Here is a 23,351-nt window from a genome sequence, read left to right as displayed (position 1 = left end):
TGACCGGTCTCTTTGAGTTTGAGCCAAACCTCTCGACATTTTGCCGAACGGCAACTGTTTGTATTGACAAACTTGAATCCTGCATCAGAGCAAAAAGGCTTCCAGTCCAGTTTCAGCTGCAAGATAAACCTGCTTCAGTCTGTTCAGTGAGCTGAAATGAACCGACAAAAAAAACAGGTTGGATTTTTTTTTTGTGTCTGCCTCTTTCAGCCTGTTCTTCCTCCTAAATACACCGCTGAATTTCAAAACAACTAACCAACTTCTCGGTTTTAATCAAAACCTAGTTTAGTAAGTGTAATTGAAGTTGGTGGTTGTGGCCACATCATGCTCTTCGCTTAAACACAATAGTAGATCCATAAAGTGGGGTTCAATTCCACGTAACTCTGTGTTTCAGCCTTGTGGCACTCCCCTGTCCTGCCCAGTGCTGCGGCACACTGAGCAGTTTTACCACCATAGAGTGGTTCAGGGCCTCAGAGATGCACTGTACTCTGCCATCAATGAGATCAAGTCTCTGAAAGAGGAAAACAAGGCTCTGGCGGCGAAAATGAACCGGCAACAAACCCGGTGGAAGCAGGTGGAGAGGCAGCTCCAAGAGGAGCTCCGTCAAAAAGACGAGCTCCTCCAAAGGAACATCAGGAAGAGGCGGGCTCGCACAAAGGCTCACGTAGAAGTCCTGGAGCAGCTCGCTCAAAAAGACAGAGAGCTGGAGAGCAGACAGGAGGAGTGGAAGGCCAGGTGTGGAGCACTGGAGGTGAGTCTGCAGGAGCTGGCTCAGAGAAAGAAGGAGCAGGAAGAGGAGATGAAGAACAACGTGGAGGAGGAGAGGGATATGTCTGACAACAAACAAAGGAATACAGAAAACAAGAGCAAGCCAAAGAAGAGGTGGAGGAAAAGAGCAGCAGGGGTTAGCTCTGGCACAACCGTCCTCTCATGCCTCCCTCCCACCACCTTTCTCCCCCTACTTCTCCTTATTTTTGTCTTTGTTTTTTGATTTTTAAACACAGTTCTTTGCATTAAATCTGCCTGTGCCTGCCTTCTCCAACAGAGATAGCATCTTATCAACTGGTAAATTGTTACAGGGGAAACTTACTGTTTTTGAACCTTTCTGGATGCCACTTGGTTCAGACTTTAAGTAAACAACAGGAGTCAGCATTTAGGAATCATGGTGAATGGAGAAAAAGGAGTTGGAGGTTTTTGTGTGTGTGTGTGTGTGTGTGTCTTTGAGACCCATTTTGATGATTAGATCAGCCTCAATCCTCGAAATGGGTAACTACTAAAAAAAAAGAAAAAAAAAAAAGAATAAATAAATCATCGAGTTTATCAAGTTTTCCAGATGGAATAGATAGAAAATTTCAACAAGTTGGAGCAGTGAAAATGAACTCGGGGTTCATTTTACAGTTATTGAATAATATTATGCGGGAAAACTACTCAGCAGGCAAAGTTAGTTGTTTTTTTTTAATCTGAGAGGTTAAACCATCACCTTCTCCTACTGCTGACAACAAAAACAGGTCTACGCACATCAGCGGGGAGGCAGGACGGCCTCATGGTGAGAGAGACTGTCCTCCATCTGGATGCCCAAAGTCCAGCTCCCTCCTGCATTAGTCCTGCTGAGGCTGTTTTCAGCCCGACAGCAGAGTCACACCAGCTTCTAAAGGACTGACTTTGTGTGACTCTGACCTTTGACCTCCCTGTAAAGAACATGCTGAAGCCAGAGCGAAGAGGTGTGTTTGATTCGACTTCATGTGTTTGCTTTGATTTTGTGACTCATATTAAAGTGTCATGACCTCCCGCAGTTCTGCCAACAGCACCTTTCCAGTTCCTCAACGGACCGGATCGTCATCCAACATCACTATCTCCTAAAAATATATATTTATGTGTAAATTAAAAAGAAAAAAATTACAAATACCGAAAGACAACTTGAGTAAACTGCCATGTTTTTTTATTTTCAGGCCCCGACGGTAGATGACACGAAGGTCACAGTTGGCAGCCAGGCATCAAAGCGTGGTTCAGTTTAATTCCTTCACAAAGGCTGTCTTTTTCACATTTCAATTGACTGCTCAGTCATCTCTCTAACTGAAGGTGTACCTTATGCAGGAAAGTTCAAGTAAACTCCAAATAAGCGCTCAAGTGAAAATGTGTTTTCAGAAAAGAAAAAGGAAATTCTCACACAATATTCCCCAATATTTAGTCGTGCGTGTGCTGTTGCTGTAAAACTTGAAATAAAAGAAATCTGGATGTCTTTCCTCTAAGTAACCTCTAGATGGAAGTGTTCATTACAAAATTTACCTCTGACAAAAAAAAAGAAAAAAAAGAAAACCAGAGGCGATTAAATGGATGCCTGACTCCTTTTACAAAGATGTTAGTGTTGCCCGTCCCATCTAGTGAGGCTTTGTTGGCATCATATTTTAACAAAAACAAAAAACAGCATAGTGTGCCTAATAGGATATATGCTAATAACATCAGTGTCCAGTAAGAGATAATACACAAAAAGGAATCACTACATGGATTGAAACAACAAAAAAAAAAAAAAAAAGAAGAAGAACGAAAGTCATTGTATTCATTTTACCGTCACGCCTGCATGCAGACACAACTACACACACACACACGCTCCCATTTTTATGTTTTCCCCTGATAAGGTCAACTCACCACAGCAGGCAAATGCCCTCAAATGAAGAACACCGAAAACCACATCTGTATCGGGAAGAGAAAATTGTGTAGTTAGCCGTTATTGTTGGGCGAACGTGATATCCAAGAGCTGGACATTTAATGTAATTAACTGCTCTCCAGATGACTGCCATCCTGCTGCAGACGTGTGAAAAGGCAATTAGTGTGTAGTGGGCATGATGTTAATAGAGCATGAGATGCACCGTTTTGTTGGTGCTTTTATGTCTCATGCTTTGCAGCTCTCTCAGTGCATGAATGGCTGTATGGGTGGAACAAGTGGGAATTGAACCGTTAACCTGGTAGCCTCTCTGCATGCTAATATCTGTATTATGTAGCAGCTCGCCTCCGTAAAAGCAAGATATTTCTCATGATGTTCCCTTTTTCCGTCCTACTGTGGAACATACCTTTTGAAATCTACTAGATAGTAGGTGATCACGAAGTGCAACCTCTGAAACTGACTCTATATCTGTTGTTTCAATGACTGGCTTGTGACTGTGAGAAAAAAAAGAAAAAGAAACCGACTAGCTATTTTCTTACTTTCATTTTGAAAGGTAATGAAACACAAGGTAAAGTTGATCCAGGAGTTATTATTTTATATAACATCCCTGATGATTCTTTCCAAAAAGTAATTTTGGCTGTTAGCAAATATCAATAAGAGCAGGGGAGAAACTCTGAATGCTGGTGTTGACTGTGGATCCCCAGAGCGGGAGATGTTGGACCTTGGTTTGGTTTGTGTGCTGAGGGGTAAAATATGTTCTGCCAACGCTTGGTATTGCTTTTAAGTTCGATGAGATTTAATGCCAGAACTATGAGATACTGCCTCATCATTTTCTATACATTCATATCTGCAGCTTTCCGAGGTTCAAGTCTTTTGGTGAAATCTTGTCGTAGTTCATGCTGCCCTCAGCTACAGCAACTTTTGTATTCTGCTCATGTCAGGCCCAGTAAATTAAAATTTCTTTGCAACTTTCCTTTCTGTTAGAGCCAGAGGGGAATATAAGCACATATCAGAGCTTAACTTCCATTTTTAATGTGGCTTGATTCATCTTTATCAGCGTATCAGGACTTCAGGGCTGTCTCGAAATTCAGTAGCCGCATCTCTGCAGATGGCTGTTCTATTTTAGCTTTTTCTTTCTTGTTTGTTTTCCGCTTGGCTCCTAGTCTCTTACATTGTCAGAGACAATTCACAGCCAATGCGCGTGGAAGCGTAAGATGAGAATGCCCGCTGTCATTATGTCCAAGATGGAAACTTGAAGATTTGTGACTTTTCCAATATGTGCAACTTATGAAAAATGAAATATGGAAGGTTTATAGAGATACTAGCTCCTCTGAGCCACATCAGTGCCTTCAGTGAAACGGAAACATCAGCTTTCAAACATTCAGGTATGGAGTTTGGACGCCTTGGCCAAAATATTCATGACAAACGTTTTGGTGAAGCCAGAAGTGTTGGCCAACAGAGGAGGCTATAGGTCCTAACAGCTGCATAAAAGAACCTAAAATAATCAGAGTAAATAAACAGAGTTATCCAATCAGGGCCTTCTGCTTATCTGGTCCACGTGTTGGTTAGGCAAACTAATAAAATTTCAGCTTTTCTTGAAAGTGCAGTCAGGTCTGATGGGGAATGTATGCTTAAATGGAGACTATAAGAGCATTCAACGATTTAATAAGCATTGTTAGTTTGGGGACGTCAGCTGCCCTTTAACCACAGAAGAAGAAGAATTGTTTTCCTGTGGAGAGATTTTTTTTTTGTTAACTCTAGTCCTCACTCCACACACTAGGTGGTGTCAATGCAGATTAAAAATGGTTGCCACCTGTCACAAATGCTGTCACATGGAAATATTTCCAAGCTGGAACTGTTTTTGCCCTTTTGTTTGCTCTGTGGACGCTGAAGGACACCTGAGACACACTTCAGACATCTTTTAAGGTAGGTTGAGTCACGGCTGTTTTGCATTCTTGCTTGTTCAACATAATAATGTTAAATCTGAACGAATTACACATTTGTACTTGTGTTTTTTGTAAAACGAAACGCGCAGTTAAATGGCAGACCTAACAACACGTAGCATGTTAATATTGCCCAAAGTTTAAACATTTATGCCTTTTTGTGTTTTCCCACACTGTTTAGCAGACTTTAAAGTGGTCAGCAATGACCAGGTGGCTCAGTCTTAACTTTGTTGTGCTGTTCCCTCTTTATGTAGAAAAATAGCAAATATAACTGGTTGAGTTATTGTTTGTATCCCGCTTCAGTTCAAAATGGAACCTGCCTTTGAGTGTCCATCTCTGGATGATCCTGTTTGCAAAGTAGCCAGAACTGTCCCTTTTTTTTTTTTTTGTTTCATGGATAAAATGTTGGATATAAAAAAAAAAAAAAAAAAAGAATGGTTCATTTGTGTTACAGCATGAGGTATGTTTCAGGAATGAACAGGCTGTCTTATCCACACAACAAAAACTGCAGAAAGAAAGTGGAACAAATCAGGACGTGTCAATGCAAGCTCTGACAAGCACAAATTTCAGATTACTCATTAGAAGCATTGATGATGAAGCCGCAGAAGATGTACAATCTGTTTGAAAATGTGGAGAAGGTAACATGCTCCTGTTACAACAGCCACTGGAGGGTGCAAGACGCAGTAGCAGTCACGCATTAATTGAAACAAGCTTGTCAACAATTTGTGCATGTTTGCGAAGCATGACTGTGTTGAGCAAATCTTGCTGCTTGTGCTTCTGGCTACGAAATGAACTGTGGCGTGTGAGTTTTTTTTTTTTTTGCAGCCAAGAAATAACATTAGAATGGAAAATTAAACGACACAAAAAGGATCATGACTCAAAAAAATAAATAAAAATAAAAAAATCCTGTTACAGGAAGTTAACAAAATTAGATTTTTTTTTTTACTTTGTTAAATTCCATTAATCTTAAAAATTTGATTGCAGGGATTTGTTTGAAGGAGATCATATATACTGCACAGCTTTCTGCATTGCATTTCCAATGAGGATTTATTCACTTGTGTCTCTATCAGACGTACTATGACAAGTTCTTTCTACTCTACTCTCCGCCTAAATGCAATTTGGATTCTGACAAAATGCCTAACCTCTCAGTAATTTCCCTAAACGTATTGTCCATGACCCTGCTGCAGAGCCACCCCAAAGCAGAGAAAAAGCAAGTGAAAGATAAGAAGAGGCAGAGGGGCTTTGAGATGCGAGTGGGGTTACAGCAGAGATGGGAGGTTGTGACAGGATTGTGTGGTGATTCTCGTCCTGTCAAGCCCACTAATGTCGAGGTAATGCCACCGGCAGGCTGCAGTAAGGCGGTGATAATGAAAAACACCGGGGAAGACAATATCAAATGGCTCCTCTACATCCTACAGTGGAGATTAGTCGACACAAAAAGTAGGGTGGCGGAGGCAGAGGCAGGCTTTAGTGCTGCTGATTGAGTCTCTTTTCAAGAGCTCCACGCTCGCCGCATGGAAACTTCCTGTGACTGACATCCTTTACACAGTCTATTTCAGACTCACACACACACACAGTTTGCATGGCCTTGAAGTCTGTTCTATAGATACTGTGCTCTGTATGTCCAAATACTGAATTTATCATTGAACTGGTTTAAATCCATTGACTGGTGCTGTTCAACGTGCATTAAGACACAATTGTCAAAATCTCTCAAGAAAAAAGGCATAGACTGCTTAAATTGCTGCACACAATGAGCCAGAATCACTTTCTATACATGCAGCACATGCACCTGACCTGACCAATGGCCACCTCGCTCTTACCTCCTGAGCTACAGCTGCTTATTATCAGGTATCCAAATGTTCATTTGCAAATCTAGCAGGCACAAAGCGACATTAGCATGTGTTCTGTGGAGTCCTAACCTCACCTAACCATTTTGGTCTCCACTAACATCAACAACTAACAGCTCCAGTCTGTTCAGCAGCTGGTTGCTTAGATTTTTCCAGTTTGCTCTTTGGTGCTGAGTGGGAGGGGTAGGCTGCTGGAAACGGGTGATGAAAGTAGTTTGAATCAAAACAAAAAGCTTTGAGACTATTAATTGTGAAACTGAGAGGAACGTCAGAGTCTAGAGCTCAAGTTGCTTGTTGTGGTTGCGGAGAACTGAAATGTCAAGTACAAGACGGCAAAGAAGGTGGCGGGTTCGGCTCCTGGGCCTGGGACCTTTCTGTGTGGAGCTTGTTCCCGTGCCTGTGTGGGTTTCCTGAGTGTGAGTGTGAGCGGTTGTTGGTCTGTCGGCCTTGTGATGGACTGGCGACCTGTCCAGGGTCCTCTGCCAGGGATTGGCTCCAGACCCCCCCCCCGTTTCATCTTCTTATTCTGATGGTAGGTCAGTATTTTTGATGCTGAACTTGGGAGCAGGTGGTGCTCAGTACAGGAGATTATAATTCACCTTCTGAGCAGAACGTGACACCACAGGCTGAATGGACCAACCTGGAGAGAGTACCTTGACACTAGGGGTGTGCCAAAAATCGATTCATGTAAGAATCATGATTCTCATTTACTACGATTCAGAATTGATTTAAAATGTCCCAAAATTGCATATGCGGTAGGGACCAAAACAAGGGGGAAACTACAATAATGGAGGAAAGAGAAATTCAACCAACGTGTTTTTAAACTTCCAAATTCCGATTACATTTTTCCAGTTATTAATTATTTTTTCCAGTTTAAAATTTTTGAGAATTCTGTTTAATTTTACGCAAATTTAACCTCGAGACCCTGATTGTTTTAAGTAATTTTCAGTTATAACTGAAAACTTTAATGCTTCCACACATTTATGCAAAAACATAATAAAACAATAAAACAGATGTTCCATAACTTTGGTGGGAAAATCAAATCCACTGTAAACTTTTGAATTTCTTCTGCCCCCGTGCTCTTTGGTTTTCCAACTATTACTGATATCTCAATTGAAGTACATAATAGTCAACGTCTTTGTGTTGAGCTCAGTGAAGGACTTAGCATTTGGCACTCAGATGGCTGCTTCACTGGTGGGGGGCGTGAATTATTAGTGACCCCCTCTGAGAATTTTCCCAACAGATATGTTCCTTTTTATTCCGAAAAAAAAAATAAAATAAATAAAAATTGAGGGTTCCAGTCTCTCGTCTAGTCTAGTCTCTGGTATCTGGAGGGAGGGAGGGGTGGGGGGGGGTCTCATTTAGTCTGGTCTGATCTGGTCCGGTCTCTGGAGGGGTGCCGTCACCAGTCTAGTTTGGTCTGGTTGGGTCTAGGAGCTGGGGGGGGTCGCCATTCCTTGCATTAGCCCAGTCCATTACTCGTCACCAATTAACCAATTAACCTAGACATGTTCAGGTGCCCCTCCTGCTCAAGTCACCACATTCATTCATTCATTCATTTATTTATTTATACACTGGTGTGGGGCATGCATTATTAGTGACCTCCTCTCAGAGCATTTTCCCGACAGGTATGTTCCTCTTGTATTCCAAAAAAAAAAAGAAACAAAAAAACGTTTATGTAAAATGTTGGCCAGTTCTTTGTTATTCCGTGTTTATAATGAATTCCTTTTTTGTGATCACAGATTTTATCGGGCTCTATTTACTGAATGCCTGGGAAGACCGAGCTTGACATGAGCTTCAGAGTGCAAGGTTTGCAAAATTATTAAGCACTTTGCGAAGCCTTTTAAAAAATAATAAAAATAAAAAGAAAGAGACACTTTTCTTTTTGTTATTTAAGCAATATGTGATAATGCTTTTATGCAACAATTCCTTCTAAGCATGGATAAATGTTTAAAACTTAATACATGTGACACTTTAATGTCTCCATTTGTCATTCTGTCTTGCAAAGCAGACTGGCGTAAATCATAAGGATCCTTTTCACACCTACAGATTGAAGCAGAAATCATTATGAATCAAATCCTCTTGAATTGGAAATCAATTTTGAAACGAATCGTGGCCCCAAAGATTGGAATCGAATTGAATCGTGAGATAGTAAAAGATTCCCATCCCTACTTGATACCTTGAAATTTTGCAATGTCTCTGGAGATCGTTAATGCTAACGTGGCTATCTAGCCAAACTCACAAATGGCTCCTTTTTAAATCTCTTTTTATAGCAAAGCACAGCCATGAAATTCATGTTGGGTAATCAAATCCCATGTGCTGACTGAAGTACCTACATGCAGTAAATTGGTGCCTGATTGTAAACGTAACCTACATACTGCATATTTTACATTTATTACCTCCATAATCACACTCATGCAGGATCAAATATTGTTGGTAATTAAATGCTGTTATGATCAGCGGTACAAAGTCTCTACTTTTCCTCCGTTATTATTCACCGTGCTCATGAAACTGAATGTCCTTAATGCGACAGCTCATTTAAAGGCCACTCTGCTGATTCATACTGAATTTAAAAAAAGAAAGCACACACTTTTTCGCTTTCTCCTTCTCCTCTTTTTTTTTTTTAGTATCTTGTCTGCTGCCCCTTCCTTCCCTTTCCTCTGCACCTTTTCATACTTGTCTTATTCATTTAACATCATTTGCCTTTTCCTTGCTATTTTTGTCTCATTTCTCTGCACTTTCTATTCATAACCTTGTTGTCTCTTCATCATCCCTCCTTCTCCCCAACACCTTCTGGTATTATTGTCTCTCAAATGAATCTTTTCTCAAGCTTTACATTTCCTGTGTGTATGAGCGAGAGAGAAATTGTGTGTCTGTCAGTCTTGTAAACTCATTGCTCTCTATGAGGCTAATCTTGTTAGCACCAAATGCACCATGTTCCACTAGCTCCTCTTAATTGCTGTTGTGTTATTAATGAGTGGGGAGCGGGGAAATCACTCTTAATTAGCTTGTCTCATCCGGCAGGCATCTCAAGTGAAGCGGTGGCGACGGTGCTCAGGCGCAAACACACTGGGGATAATTAAAGCACTTCACTTGTCGGAGTATTTATCTAAACCAAAGAGCAACAAGCCGTTCCCACAATTAGCCTTGTCATTCATTAGCAGCAGAGTGCCATCGATTTAAGTGTTACATTGTCATTTTGTCACTCATCCATTCAGCACCGCTGTGGTACAAGGATGTGGTTGAGTCAGGGCAGGAAATCATTGTACATTATATTTTTAATGGTTTGTGATGTGTCACTGACTGTGTTTACGAACCTGCCTGCTTTGATAAATTGGGTTGTAGAGAAGGAATAAATGCCATCGTGCGTATTTGCGTTTTATTTTATTCTGATCGCTCGAGAGCCCAGCAGTGTGGCACGACTAGTGCTTGACCAGTGAAAGCTAAAAATAAACGTCAATTAGAAAAACACTTTGGGAAAGGATGTCTCTGTTTACAGCTGATCTCAGAGCAGCTCTCTGTCCGATAAGGATCTGAATTGCTTTTGTATTTATCATGTAATTTTCCTTCCTACTCTTGAGGTGGCAGCATGGGATTGTCTCTTAAAGCTAGCTTGGCTTCCAGCTCTTGTAACTATTGTTTCAGTCATTTTCATGGGCATGATCGTGTCCTCTTGGCGAGCAGGAAGATGGCAGCCTTTTTTAGGGATATTGTGCATTGAGAATGGTGAAATGTTGAGACTGTTCTATCATCAGTTGTGTTTTCCGGGAAGGAACAATTATTCTTGCCGTGAAATAGTCTGAGGTTCTGTTTTTGTACTTCAGAGAGTATTACACCTTTTCTGTAGTTGTCCCATCTCTTTACATTTGGAGGTGATATTGGGATTCCTCAGAGTTCTGTATCGGATCCCATTGTACTCATATTTATGCATCCAGAATTTTATAACTGCCATAAAAAAAATAAGTCTTTAAGCCAAGTATCCCATAATGAATCCAGCATTTTCCACTTAAACATGTACAAATTTGTAGTGATTGTAACCTTGTATTGTGTGTTGTGCTGACATAAATTGTTATACTAGTCTTGAAAGTCATTGCGGAGTTTGACACACTAATATTCTTTTTTGTTGTTATTATTCCATGACAGAAATATAATGAAATGTCAGATGACGGGGGCATATTTTAGTAAGAAAGCCGACACTTTTCCTTCAGTTCTTGTAAGAGCAATCTAACACACCACCATGTCTCGTGTTTGCGTTTCTGAATAAAGCGAGAGAAAAAGTACCGTCAGGGGTAAAACTTTTTGTTGTGTGCAATCTCATCTGTTGTGGTTCTGCAGTGTTTCCTCTGGCTCTGCATGCTCATGTCCTCAGCAGGCAGGCTCATAAATTGGACAGCTAAGCCTTTCATAAAGTTTAATAAAGTGCTGTTTTGTGGCTCAGGGGAGCTGGTATTAGTGACGAGAGTCACTGCTGCCATTCCAGCAAATCACATCATCATAATGAGGCTGTACTATGGGAGTAAGACACCTCCCTTACCATCTCACATCCACCCGGCTCCCCTCCACCCCCTTTTTGTTTTCTTTATCATTCCTCTGACACAATACGCTCTCTTCACTTCACGGCGTTTTTCCACTGGGACTTTGGGTATAATGTTGTTTAAACGTCGCGGCCAGCTTGGACAGGCTGGGGTTATTTCTCATTTAGAAAAGATCACAGGCGCTGTAAATGCTCCGCCGGCATGCCGTGAATGCCAACACTGCCGTGATTGGCAGCTTGACGGCAGCGGCAGCATTTGCATGGCATTTAGCTGGGCGGGCAATGGCCACCCCTAACACCAAGGTGGGTAAATAAGATGACTTCTCTGTTCACACATTGTACAGTCGCACAAACACACATATGCTTGTGTGCTTGCACATGCAGTCTCACTCCTCGACAACCCCTCAACCATCTTGGCCCCGCCAAACCTGGAGCCACTCATAATTGTGTGGCATTTAGGCAGGAAAGAGGGATATCTAGTCGTGTGGGCGAGTGGACCAGTGGAAAGTCTGGGCCTCCCAGCTCTGCATGATGTGATTTCAGAATGATTAAGCACAGTTCCAATTTTCCTGAGACTAAAAAAGTGGACTTTAAATGTTAATGCAAGCTCAGTGAAAGCTTGTATGTGTAAGAGACTATTACAGCAAGTGGTCACATGATGTACATTGTCCATCAAATTTTCTTTTTTTTTTTCGTTATGAACATATTAACATTATCTTCTGTTTTATGATTGTTTTTTTTTTTTTTTTAAATCAGCAATTCAAGTGAAGTGAATGTGCATGCAGTTCCCCTCAGTGCTACTGAGCATTTTAACAATTTGGGTTTGTTACGTCAGCCATCTTCATAAATGCACGAGGTCATAGTTTTATCGTTCAGGCACATTTGGACCGTCATGAGTTGCTTCGGGAAAGAGATGCGACGGGTTTTGGTTTGGCTGGTTAGTTTGTGGACTTCAGTGGATGAAAATGGAGATAGAGATGAGACAATTATTTCTTTGTAAATTTTTCAAAAATGTAAATAGCTAATCTCCAAATTATATAAATTCGTAGCTTGTTCTTCTGCTCCAGAGTTTCCATTAAAAAAAAAAAAAAAAAAATTGTTTCTCTCCTGAAAAGCTTTTGTATATTTCACTATATTTCAAAGACACCCTTCTCCTCCCTATGGCCCAAAATATTAGAAATTGTCTACAAGATGATTATAATGATGTACATCTTGATGCATTGGAATTTACAATAAACAAGTTTTGATCATGATCCATATGTGATCCATTTTTAGCCCATTTGCTTGGGTTGGTCACAGTTAGTTCAAGCTTCTTTGATTAAGTCCTTTATAGATGTGCTGTTTGACAAAGCTGACGGAGGATGCTGTGGTCACCTCAGAGATTGTTCCTCTTTTGTCCTCAGAACGGAGTGCACAAAGCAATCCTACCTTTGCTGGAATCAGTCAAATCTATTTGGGCTTTTAACCTTTTTTTTGTGTGTATGTGTGTGTGTGTGTGTGTGTGTGTGTGTGTGTGTGTGTGTGTGTGTGTGTTACTAGGCTCAGATAACAACCTCTCCAATCCAATGATACAAGAGCTGTTTAGACAGTTGCTTTCCCTGGACAGGATGAGCAAAGCAGACAAACAGCTGCTTGCATAAGCACAAAGCTGGCTGGGGCCAGAGTGCATGGAGCTTCCTTTATTCAGAGGAGGGAAGAGAGCTCCTCTGTAAAAACACAGTGACCAAATGAAGGTATGCTGTGGTGCAACGTGACCTCAAAGCCTGCAGTGCAGGAGGAGAGGCTAACACTGCATACATACCGGACACTCCTTCAGCTATGAGCTTTATTGCAGGTTTACCATATATAGCCGGCAGCATACAGTATAAAGTACAGTCAAACTTTTATGCACATACAGATGTGACACCTTTTTATGTGTATGACTTGCTTCATTTGCTTAAAATACTATTAAATGTCTCACCAAAACAAATAACAGCACAGATTAATACACTTGAAGAGAGCAGCAGTTTTTTTTTTTTTTTTTTTTTTTTTATGAAAGCTGATGCAGCTGGATGTACTTCAGTGGTTTTTTTGTGTAAAGTCTGTCTGCCCAGTGAGCATTGACTTTGGCATTAAATGTTAAAGCAAAAATCAAACAAACAGCGAACAAACTCATAGTAGGATCATATAAAGATCTTTTTTCATGCAGATAACCTCTATGACTTTCCAAATTTTCTTAAAAATGATATCCGTTCATTCATTTCATTCAATAATCTTCAACCGCTTTATCCGTTTCCGGGTCGCAGATGATGCACATTAAAATGCTAAATACTTTGCTTTTATTGTTTCTATTCAGTATCACGAATTTGCAATCATCCACAGCTCTGCTCTTTTAATGATGTCCAAATCAGCAATAACCATTTTTTTAATGACGACTCGGAGCCAACACAAACAACCGCCACCAAAGTTGATATATAAACTAATTTTCATGTCTTAAGCACTTATGAAATTGTAACCACACAGTTTCTTAGGCAGCCATGCAACAGTTAATTTACTGCTACGTCTCTGGCGTGAGCTGCTGATGAAAGAAAGTCCGGTATTAACTCTCATTTTAGATTTCCATCGACTTCTGCTGGAAAATATTTGTATTCTAGCTGCCGTGTTCAATTTGTCCACAGTTAGCTGTAGTTGCTACCTTCACGCTGTCTGTCTACTGATTGGTGCCGTGCAGGTCGTACAATAGGTTTGTGGAGCCTTTTCAATGAAAACACCTGCTTGCTGTCGCAAAAATGACCCGAGTGGTGAAAGTAAACTGAAACTGTAAATGAACAGACTGTAAAACCACCACAGAGTTGGCTCATAATTTTGCGCGTATTCTTTATAATGAAAATCCCTTTTCAGACTGCACGGTCATTTCAGCCACTCTTAACATCAAAAATATTGATTAAAGCAGCTTAAAATTGAAATTGCTGCACATTTGCGTCACATTTAGAAAACAAACTTTTCTGAGCAAAATAAATGTCACCACACCAGCTCCTGCCATAAATAGTCAACACATATTTGAATGTTGCACAGCTTACTTAAAAAATTTTTAGAATGCGTTAATGAGGAGAACCTTTTGCTTTTCGAAGGCTGTGAGCTGACATTTAAGTAAACAATCATTTAGGTTTGTGTACATCTCCTGCCAATGTAACTTGCTTTGGTTTGAGAACCTTTAAGTTTTAATTAATGAGGAAGGACACCTGCTCAGACTGAGCATCTAGGCCAAAAACAGCCGTAGTCGGTAACATTTTCACTTTGAACATTGACGACAGAGAGAAAGCGTAGGTTTGCCAAATCAGTTGCTCACTCTCAGTTCTTGTATGACAGCTATGATAATTTATTTCTTTTTTGGTCCAAGTAGTTTTATGGTATATTTGTCCTCCATCCTGCTGTGTAGTATTTAGTGTTGGTTCAGGTGGTGGGTATAATGGAAGGAAGAAACCAAAAATTAACACTTATTATTCATTAGTTACGCTACATTTCCCCCTCATTTACGTCTATGCCGATTTAAACCTTTGTGTGCATTACCATATCTTCTCCTACTCTCAGAGCAGGAGACGTATTTATGTGTCAGAAGTCATTTGACGCTCTCCAAGTCGTCTCACTTTCTAATATTTTATTCGACTGCAGAGCAATCACGGGCTCACATTTACACATCGTCCCTCAACTTTTATTCTCCTGAAATGATTGTGAAATGACATTACCAGTGACAGCCAGGCAATAACAAAAGTACCAAAGCTTCCTTGAAAAACAATAAATCAATAACCCTCACCAACACATCCTGTTACATTCCCGACTCCTTGACACCTGAAGCTCATTAAACACAGCCTAACGTCAACTTAGAAGAGGGAGAGTACACAGAGGCTCGCCTTTTCACAGCCTATCACAATACCAGCTACTGAGCAACCTTGATATATTGTATATACTAGAAATAAATATGATTGTCCTTTAATCTGATTTTATTATACTGGGGACTCCCGCTGGCAAATCTACTGAGGGCTGATAGCCTGTAATCTTATTGCAGGGAGCGCTGTGTGTTTCATATCCCCTTTTTGATGGTGCTTTATCATGTCAGGGCTATTATTGTTCCTATTGGTATATGTGTTTCTGCATTTATATGTGCCCGTATATATAACCTAATAAATCGAGTTATTGCACATTCACCGTGTCTGTTTGCATATGTATGTGTGCATGTTTGCGTGCACCCTGAAGTCCCTCCAGCTCGGATGTGGGTGCTAATTTTGCCCTGCAGCGTGCCAGTCTGCTCTGAGGGTTTCTGCTCTGTTTATGAACCAGGCATATTGACCCAATTTGTGGCCTTGGCACTTTCTCTCTCCCTCTCTTCTGCGTCGTTCTCCGTCTCTCTCTCTCTCTCTTTATCCACCTGCCGGGGCATATTGTGAGCCTGCATGGCTGTAGAAACGGGCCCACTCAGACTGAACTAAACGCCATACGCATCATTGAGCAGCATTACCAACCTCTCCCCACTCATCACTCTCAACGGATGCTGCGTGTGTGTGTGTGCATGCACACCATGCGCCTGTGCAGAGGGCTCTGTTAACTAGAAGGTCTAATAAATCAACCTGTCTGTCTACAACCGCCTCCCCTCCCTTCGCTCATACCTATTCCTCCATTACTCCCTCTCCACTTTTTCTCCACACTCATCTTTTTTTTCCTCCCTCTTTCTCTCTTTCTTCCTCCATCACTCTCTCTGTCTCTCTCCTTTATGTCCTGTAATTCTTCTTTGAAAGCTCAGGGGGTGGTGTTGGAAGCATTACGTGCCTCCTGATAAATCACTGTCTAGGAGAAGAGCAGTGTAACATGGCCATCTGCAGATCAACTTACTGTCGTGTGTGTGTGTGTGTGTGTGTGTGTGTGTGTGAGAGAGAGAGAGAGGGAGAGAGAGGATATTGTGGGAATACATAGTGTTGTCCCAGAGATTGTACGCTTTTGCGACAGTGTGTATTGGTGTGCATTTATGTGTGCATGTACCTCAGGTATTCGCAATTGTACCGTGTGTGTGTGTGTGTGTGTGTGTGTGTGTGTGTGTGCGTGCGTGTGCGCACGCTTGCATGCATGTAGTGTATAAATGCATAAAGTGAATGCAGTCTCTGGCCAGTACTGATCTCCCTGTCCTGCTGAATGGTGGCTGATTGAGACACATGGACTGCCTTTGTGCCCTGATCTAGTTGCCATTGATTACCTATCAGGGTTTTTGATTGCATCCTGGAAGTAATTCTTTTAAATAGGCCCTAATGGCCTCCAATCTGTGCTGATGACGACCTCAGAGAGTCCAATCGCAGATCCATTTAGGCCCTTTCAGACCCCTCCATGTACACTCTGAAACTCTCGCTCATTGCTCATGCCCTCCCTTCGCCGCCACCACCACTGCCTGGCTGCTTTGTGTCATGTCAGCACCACATTTGTACGCTCTGTTACTTGCATGCTAAAACACAGTGACAATAAAAATCTCCCTCCGACTCACACCAAAAGATCTTGCAGATGCTTTAGCAGCTTAGAGCAGGTCTTGGTAATGATTAGAGAACCTGATGATGGCAGGGGGCGAGCACAGGTAACTGAGAATGACAGTGAGAAAGAGCAAGATACAAATAAAATGTAGTTCTAAATGAAAAAGAGAAATCAAGAAGGAGAGAGTCCAGGATTCAGATCTGCAAAACAGAAGAGGAAAATGAAGCAAAGGAGAAAGGAGGTATGACAGATCTGTTAGGGATAAGGGCAAGAGAGGGAGGGGAGCTGGTCGTCAGTATGTCAGGCTGTGTTATTATAGTCTGAGGGGGTTGGATGGAGGCATGAGAAGCAGGAGGGGGTGGAGGAGGGGGGGTTGCAGCAGACAGGAAGAGGACTCGCCGTCTAATCCTCCAATTTTCTTACATTACTGCTCCCCCCCCTTCTCTTCACCTCCGTCCTTCTCTCCACCACCAGGCCCTCCCTCCCTCCCTCCCTACTGCCAGGCCTGTCGACAAATGAAACTGGAGATAGCGGCAGCTTCACAGAGATTGACTTGAAGGCGTAAAGCACACACAGAGAAGAGAAAATGAGACAGAGAGAGACCTCCTGCACCCCTAACAACATAAATGCACCTAGAAAACCCCAGTGGCTTGCCCATCTTTTGTCCTGTGCCCCCCACCACCACCACCACCACCACCACCAAAAAATGGAAAAATTATTTAATTGATGTTTTTGAGTTTTAACAGCTCAATGAGCAGAATTAGAGAGCAATGCAAGCAAACAGGTTGTCTCACCAGCCTCTGCATCGTGTTAATATATTGAACTTTTTAAATTTATTCGTAGATCCCCCCCTCCAGGATTTTATTGAATTCAGAGACTTACTACCTGGTTGTCAGGACATTGATTTGATGTACGACTGCTGCTGATTAAATTTGGGCTTTGATATTCAGGATGAAGCTGAGCTTTTACGGGAATTAAACTCACAAATTCAGAATAATGCCTCTTCAATTTACAGTCAATTTCCTCAGAATAATAGCAATCACACGCCACAGTGCCCTTGAATGTTTTTTGTTACAGGTGAAGTAAAGTGACGTACTCTTTAAACCTCCGTGGAAAAACAAACCCACCCCGAATCGGCTCAATCTCGACCTTTCCTACTTTTGTCTTTAATTTCAAGGAAACGGCCTTTTTTCCCCCCCCCATCTCCTCCAAAAGAAAATATCCTCATCCTTCCCTCTTCAACAAAATCTTGTGATTTCCATTTCCCCGCCCTCTTGATTGATTTGCATTCCAATCATTTCTCATTGGGCCAGGCTCAACCCTGACTGAGTGGGACTAATTTGCCATGCTAATGAGATGGCTCCAACAAACAGAGCCAGCTGGAGACCAGAGTAAATGATCCTGTCATCAGTCAAGAACACAAACATGGCTAACAGCTAATTAGCTCGCGGCAGTTTGTAGAGGTGACATTCTATCTGATCTGCGCCGTGCTGGAAGAAAAAAGAAGAACAATATAGGCGAAAGGGAAGAAGAGGCGGAGGGAGCTTTGTCTGGGTGATGAATTTGGCTTTTTTTTTTTTTTGGCATGTGTGTGTGTGTGTGTGTGTGTGTGTTTTCCCAAACACAATCCTGTAGCAGGCGATACGAAATACATGTGCACTTGTAGACACACATACATAACTTGCCCCTGTTTCCTTTGCGTTGGCGCCGCGCAATGAGAATAAGAGCACGTGTGTGCCAACAGAATGAGGGGAGAAAATATGCTAAGCAGACAATCAGAGGTGCACCCCCTGGTGCTAAACAGCCAATCATGGTTGTCCCAGTGTGTGTCGCCAGCCAGCAGGAGGCAGAATTAGTCCTGGTTAGCAGCCAGAGCCCTGCCGAGTGGCTGATTAGTCTTTTAGACTGAAGAGGAGACAGAATGTTAAAAGTCCAACTGCCTATCTGAGAGTCTTCTGCACAGCAGACAAAGGGAGGAACATTTTTAGATCAAAAAAAATGTCAGCAGCCTCATTGCTGCCTTGTCAAACACACTAAACTGAGCTATAATTACATTGATCAACTTTTGTTACGTACGTTTGAGGAATACATTTGGTACGATGGATGCGTTCGGGTGGACCTGACATTTATTTTTATTTTCAAAAATGGAAATCCATCATGTTGTAGGACCATGATATGATATGACAACACTTTGAATCGAGGCGTAGCATTGCTATGAATACACTCAGTAGGCACCCAGTAGTGGAGACCATCAGTGGTGACACTATAGGAGCGATATGAAATGAGCTTTTGTAGGAAAATTGTTTTCAAATAGTGAATCTTATTAGTATCACCTTGCATATGCTCATAATGTCCTTATAGTCGGCTTTAAAGAGATAGTTAAGCATTTACATTCTGCTTATTAAGGGGATTACCCACAATACCTTCCTCTACGGTGCCTGCCATAAACCAGTGTCTTGTACATTTATGACTGTTGTAGCTCTGATTAGCTCACTGCATTAGTTGGACCCTCAGGATTTCTTTTTTCATCTGTTCTCGATGTCACCACTTCCCTGGTAATTAATTGTTCTTCGTCTCTGCCTGCCCCCCCCCCTTTTTTTTTTTCTTTTTCTTTTTTTTTTTTTCTTCTTTCAGCGTCCCGGTCTGTTTGTCATCTGGACTCTCCATGCTGTTTCGGTTTTTATCAGTTACGAACACTTGCATTCATCCATTTGTAATCTAATAAAGAAATGGCAGCAATCTGTATGTTCCTTTCGGGGGGGACTGGATGACTTTGAGCACCAGATGCTGATGTTCCCCCAGAGTCGTTACCGTGATGGAGCCGATCCTTAACTGTCTCCAATAAAGACACACACTTCCCCGCACACACACACACTCAGACACACATCGCCTCCCCTTGCTCTCTCAGTGGGCAGGCAGGATTAACCTGCTGGTAACAGAGTAAATCCAACGCCGTGCTGCCTCCGCCGCTCTGTCTCTGTGTCTGAGGAGGCCCGGTTATCCCTCCACACAAGCTCCCTGTTCAAAGGGGCGGCTGCCGGGTATTAATGACGTGTTAAAGGGGCGACCATGGGGGATTTAGACGCAGCTTGCTGTAAGGACAAGAGATTTATGAACAGGACCAAGGGTTAGTGCTCAAGGAAGTGTGATTAGTTAGACACTGAACCTCCAACACACCCACACACACACACACACACACAATGACAGACAAGTGCTATATTATTATTTTATAAACCCAGAGGGTGGCGTGGAGGTAAAAACAGAGTAAATATACCCCTGAAACCCTGCTGACCTAAAGGACAACAGCAGAAGCCCTGAGAATCACCGTGACTGTAGGAAAAGCATCTAGATCTCGAAGTCAGTTGCAAATGTATCAGATTTCTTATATCAGAAGGTGTTTCTGCCCTTTTTTATTTTGTAAGTCTTATACTGTCCTATATGTTTGTATAATTAAATCACTTTGAATTGCCATTGAAACACGTTAGTGTGTTTGTAAGTGACATCTAGAACTGGTAAAACAGATTTATATTTCATCAGTCTACACAATGTGATTAGGAAAGCGTGGGTTCTTTAAATTTTTCCAAATTAAATGTCTAATAGAGTCAAACTACATCAGATTTTCCTGCGTGGGATGATAAAAATTTCTGACCTGACTTTTGGCACTCCCACTGAAAATATGGCTCCTCAGTGCCATTCAACGATCTGCAGGGATTTATAAACATTTTTATGTCCAAGCAACTTCTGCCATAGGAATATGATGAATCATGATGAATACAACGAGCTGGAGATTTGAGCACGCTGCTTTGACAATGCTTTCGCTCGTCACTTTGAGTAATGAGCTTGCTGTGATCTCACTGATGACCTTTGGAGAGAAAGACGGTTAAACATGATGGGCTGTCTTTATTACAATGTAGGCAGAACAGCAGTGAGTGACTTCACTTTGTCACTCTGTAAGTAACATGCAAGAAAAGCAAAAGCTAACATTTGCATGTTTTGCCTGCAAGCTTCCACAATATATATATATATATATATATATATTTATTTATTTATTTATTTTTTTATCAATATATAGCGGAAATATTTTTTTCACAGCACCACATTTACATAATGTTTACAGCTTTTTGCCTGGATAAATCTGATGTTAGTTGAGAGTTGAAAGGTCTGGAAGACCAAATAGCTTCATAAAATTACCAAATGTGCCTCCAATTTGAGTTGATAGCAACAAGTGTTGGCACCTGTACTTGGCTTTGGCCTTGACTCTGCTACTTCACATGTGTTGGTTTGTACTGCACTCAGTCTTCACACGGCAATGGCAAATTATTCTTTGAAAACTTTCCTGGTTTCGGCAGTTCAGACAGCATTTCAGGATCCTCATATCTCTGCAAAAGCTTTTGGCACAGAACTGGTTTAGGTGCATGGCTGTGGCTCCAAAGTATTTTCCACACAAAAGGAAGTACTACAGTCCTCATATTCCCTTTTTATACCAACAAAAACAAATTACATTTCTGCCTCGCCTTTGTCTCTGTTACTTTGGTTCAGTATCTCTCATACTTGAAATTTAAAGTCTCCGTTCGAAGGACACCTGGGTTATGAATCAGTGTTGAAAAACTTTTTATCTTGGGCATATTATTCATGAGCATGTGCACAAAAACATGTTGAATCAGGAGAAGGCAAATTAAAAATGATTTAATCTGTGTCAAACATCTATCTCTGTCTTGCAGTCTTTTTCCGAAAAATCTTGCATGACACAGAGCTATTGCTATTGGTTTTAGACTTTGATGAGGATTTCTACAGAGCTCCGGTGTTTAATGGAAATCCAAGTATCCCTGTTTATGACAAGCTGTGGGACTTTGTATTCTTATCCTAAGATTCCCTTTTTTTTTTTTTTTTTGGTGAAACTTATTGGCCACCAAACTTTCTTAACTACACTGACTTTGATAACCAAGTTTGGTTATCCTTGCTTGAGGAGGTTTGCAGTCTTGATAGGGGATGATTAGCATAATCGACCTGCCCCAAACAGGTATAGGTTGCTTGTTCAATTTCAAACTTTAATTCACAGACGGATTTATTCAGTTAAAGCAGCTAAAATTCTTAAATCAAAAGTTTTACTCTCATGCACTTGCTCACAATTTATCAGGACAACAAACAAATTCATTTTGTACCCAAAAATATGGCTCTGATGTGCCAGTTTAGAATGAACCTGATCATATGACTGGCACTCATGTGAAGCTAAAGTTGTTTGCCCCGCCTGTTTTACCGGTGCAACTACCTAAAGAGGTTCTAGCGGGCTCGCAGCGTGGAAAGTACACGCTATTTCCGCCATTATCCACTTTGGTGCTGGTGAGCTGTAGGCAAAGCCAGTGGAGTGTGCATGTGCATCAAAAAAGTTAGTAATAGTGAGAAGTTATATTAAAAAAAAAAAAAAATTTGCAGACACTGTAAAAAGTGGTGTGTGTGTGTGTGTGTGTGTGTGTGTGTGTGTGTGTGTGTGTGTGTGTGTGACAGAGAGAGAGACAAGTGAAAAGATGGAGGGATAGGAAGAAAGAGCTGCAGTGAGATTAAGAGACATATGTACAGGTGTTGATAGCTGGTCGGGATCAGCGCACTGAGCAAGATGTTAAGGCTGGGCTTCCTTGCCACCCACTCCCCTCCGTTACCCATGACAAGCCGACCTCCCTCCTCCTTAATCCCCTCTCCCTCAATAAGCCACTCTGCCCTCCACACACAACCATACACACATCGAGCCTGCTGCCCATCTACCCTCAAAATACGCTCCTGTGCAATCTCCTGCGCATCAGCTGCCAAATGAAGTTCCTCTTTAGAAAAAAAAAAAAAACACAAAAAAACCCCCGTGGCTGTCGAATCATCTGAGGCGTCGTGGCTGGCGGCAAAGGCAGCCCTTGTGTTGAAGCCAATAATCCGGCGTCAGGGCTTCAGGTGCGCAGAGGGTCATGATTGACAGGGCTCGATATGAGGCCCTCGCCTCACTTGACATTTGGGTTTCATAAGGTCTGGAACAAAAGGCAGGGGCAAAATAATCAGAGAGGGGCGCAGGCAAATAAATCTGTTTATTCCTCCTCACCTGCCCCCCTCCCTCACCTCTGCACCTCCCCTGCTCGCCCACACCACGGCTCAAACCTTGGAGGGGAAATAGGGAGGGCGCGATATTACCTTTTCGCCGTCTTAGTGGATTCAGGCACCACGACAGCAGGTCACTTTAGGCCCTGTGCTTACCTGAGATATTAGTTTGTATGTGCGGCAGATAGAGATGTGTATTTGAATGGCTGAGCCGTTGTGTATGTGTGCACAATCCTGTGTATGTATGAGGCAGAGGGAGAGACAACAGGAAAGACAAAAAGACAGAGGCGGACGGACCGACAAGGAGAGAGAGGATTGATGTGGTGGCGTCGTGTGGATAACCATTTGCTCGCCTCTGTGTATTTGAGCAAGGAGAAAAAAGGGTTACATGTAACGATGATAGATGTCCTGCTTCATCATGTTCAAGCAGCACAGCAGCTATAAGATACAATTAGGTGCACACGTTGTAATAAATCTAATCCTAATTGTAGATCAAAGAGGTAATTTGACATTCAGAGAATGAGGGAAGAAATATGAAGTGCAACGCAGCATCAGGTGATAAAGCTCTTCGATAGTTACTTAGTGAGTTAATGCAGTTAAATGACTGGACGCAGTGATTAGGCGAGCTGCTGACCCAGCAACAGTGTGTTTCATCTGCCCACACTGAACATCTACTTATGGTGGGAACTGTAGGCTGAAATACTGTATATACTCCTTCTCTCACACTGAATAGGTGCGTGCATGTAAGAGCCGGATTGAGGCGATGAGGTTCAGTAATGATGTGTTTTGGTTAACTG

This window comes from Echeneis naucrates, chromosome 9 (genome assembly GCF_900963305.1).
Source record: "Echeneis naucrates chromosome 9, fEcheNa1.1, whole genome shotgun sequence".
Classification (NCBI taxonomy): Eukaryota; Metazoa; Chordata; class Actinopteri; order Carangiformes; family Echeneidae; genus Echeneis; species Echeneis naucrates.
This window is presented reverse-complemented; position numbering follows the sequence as displayed.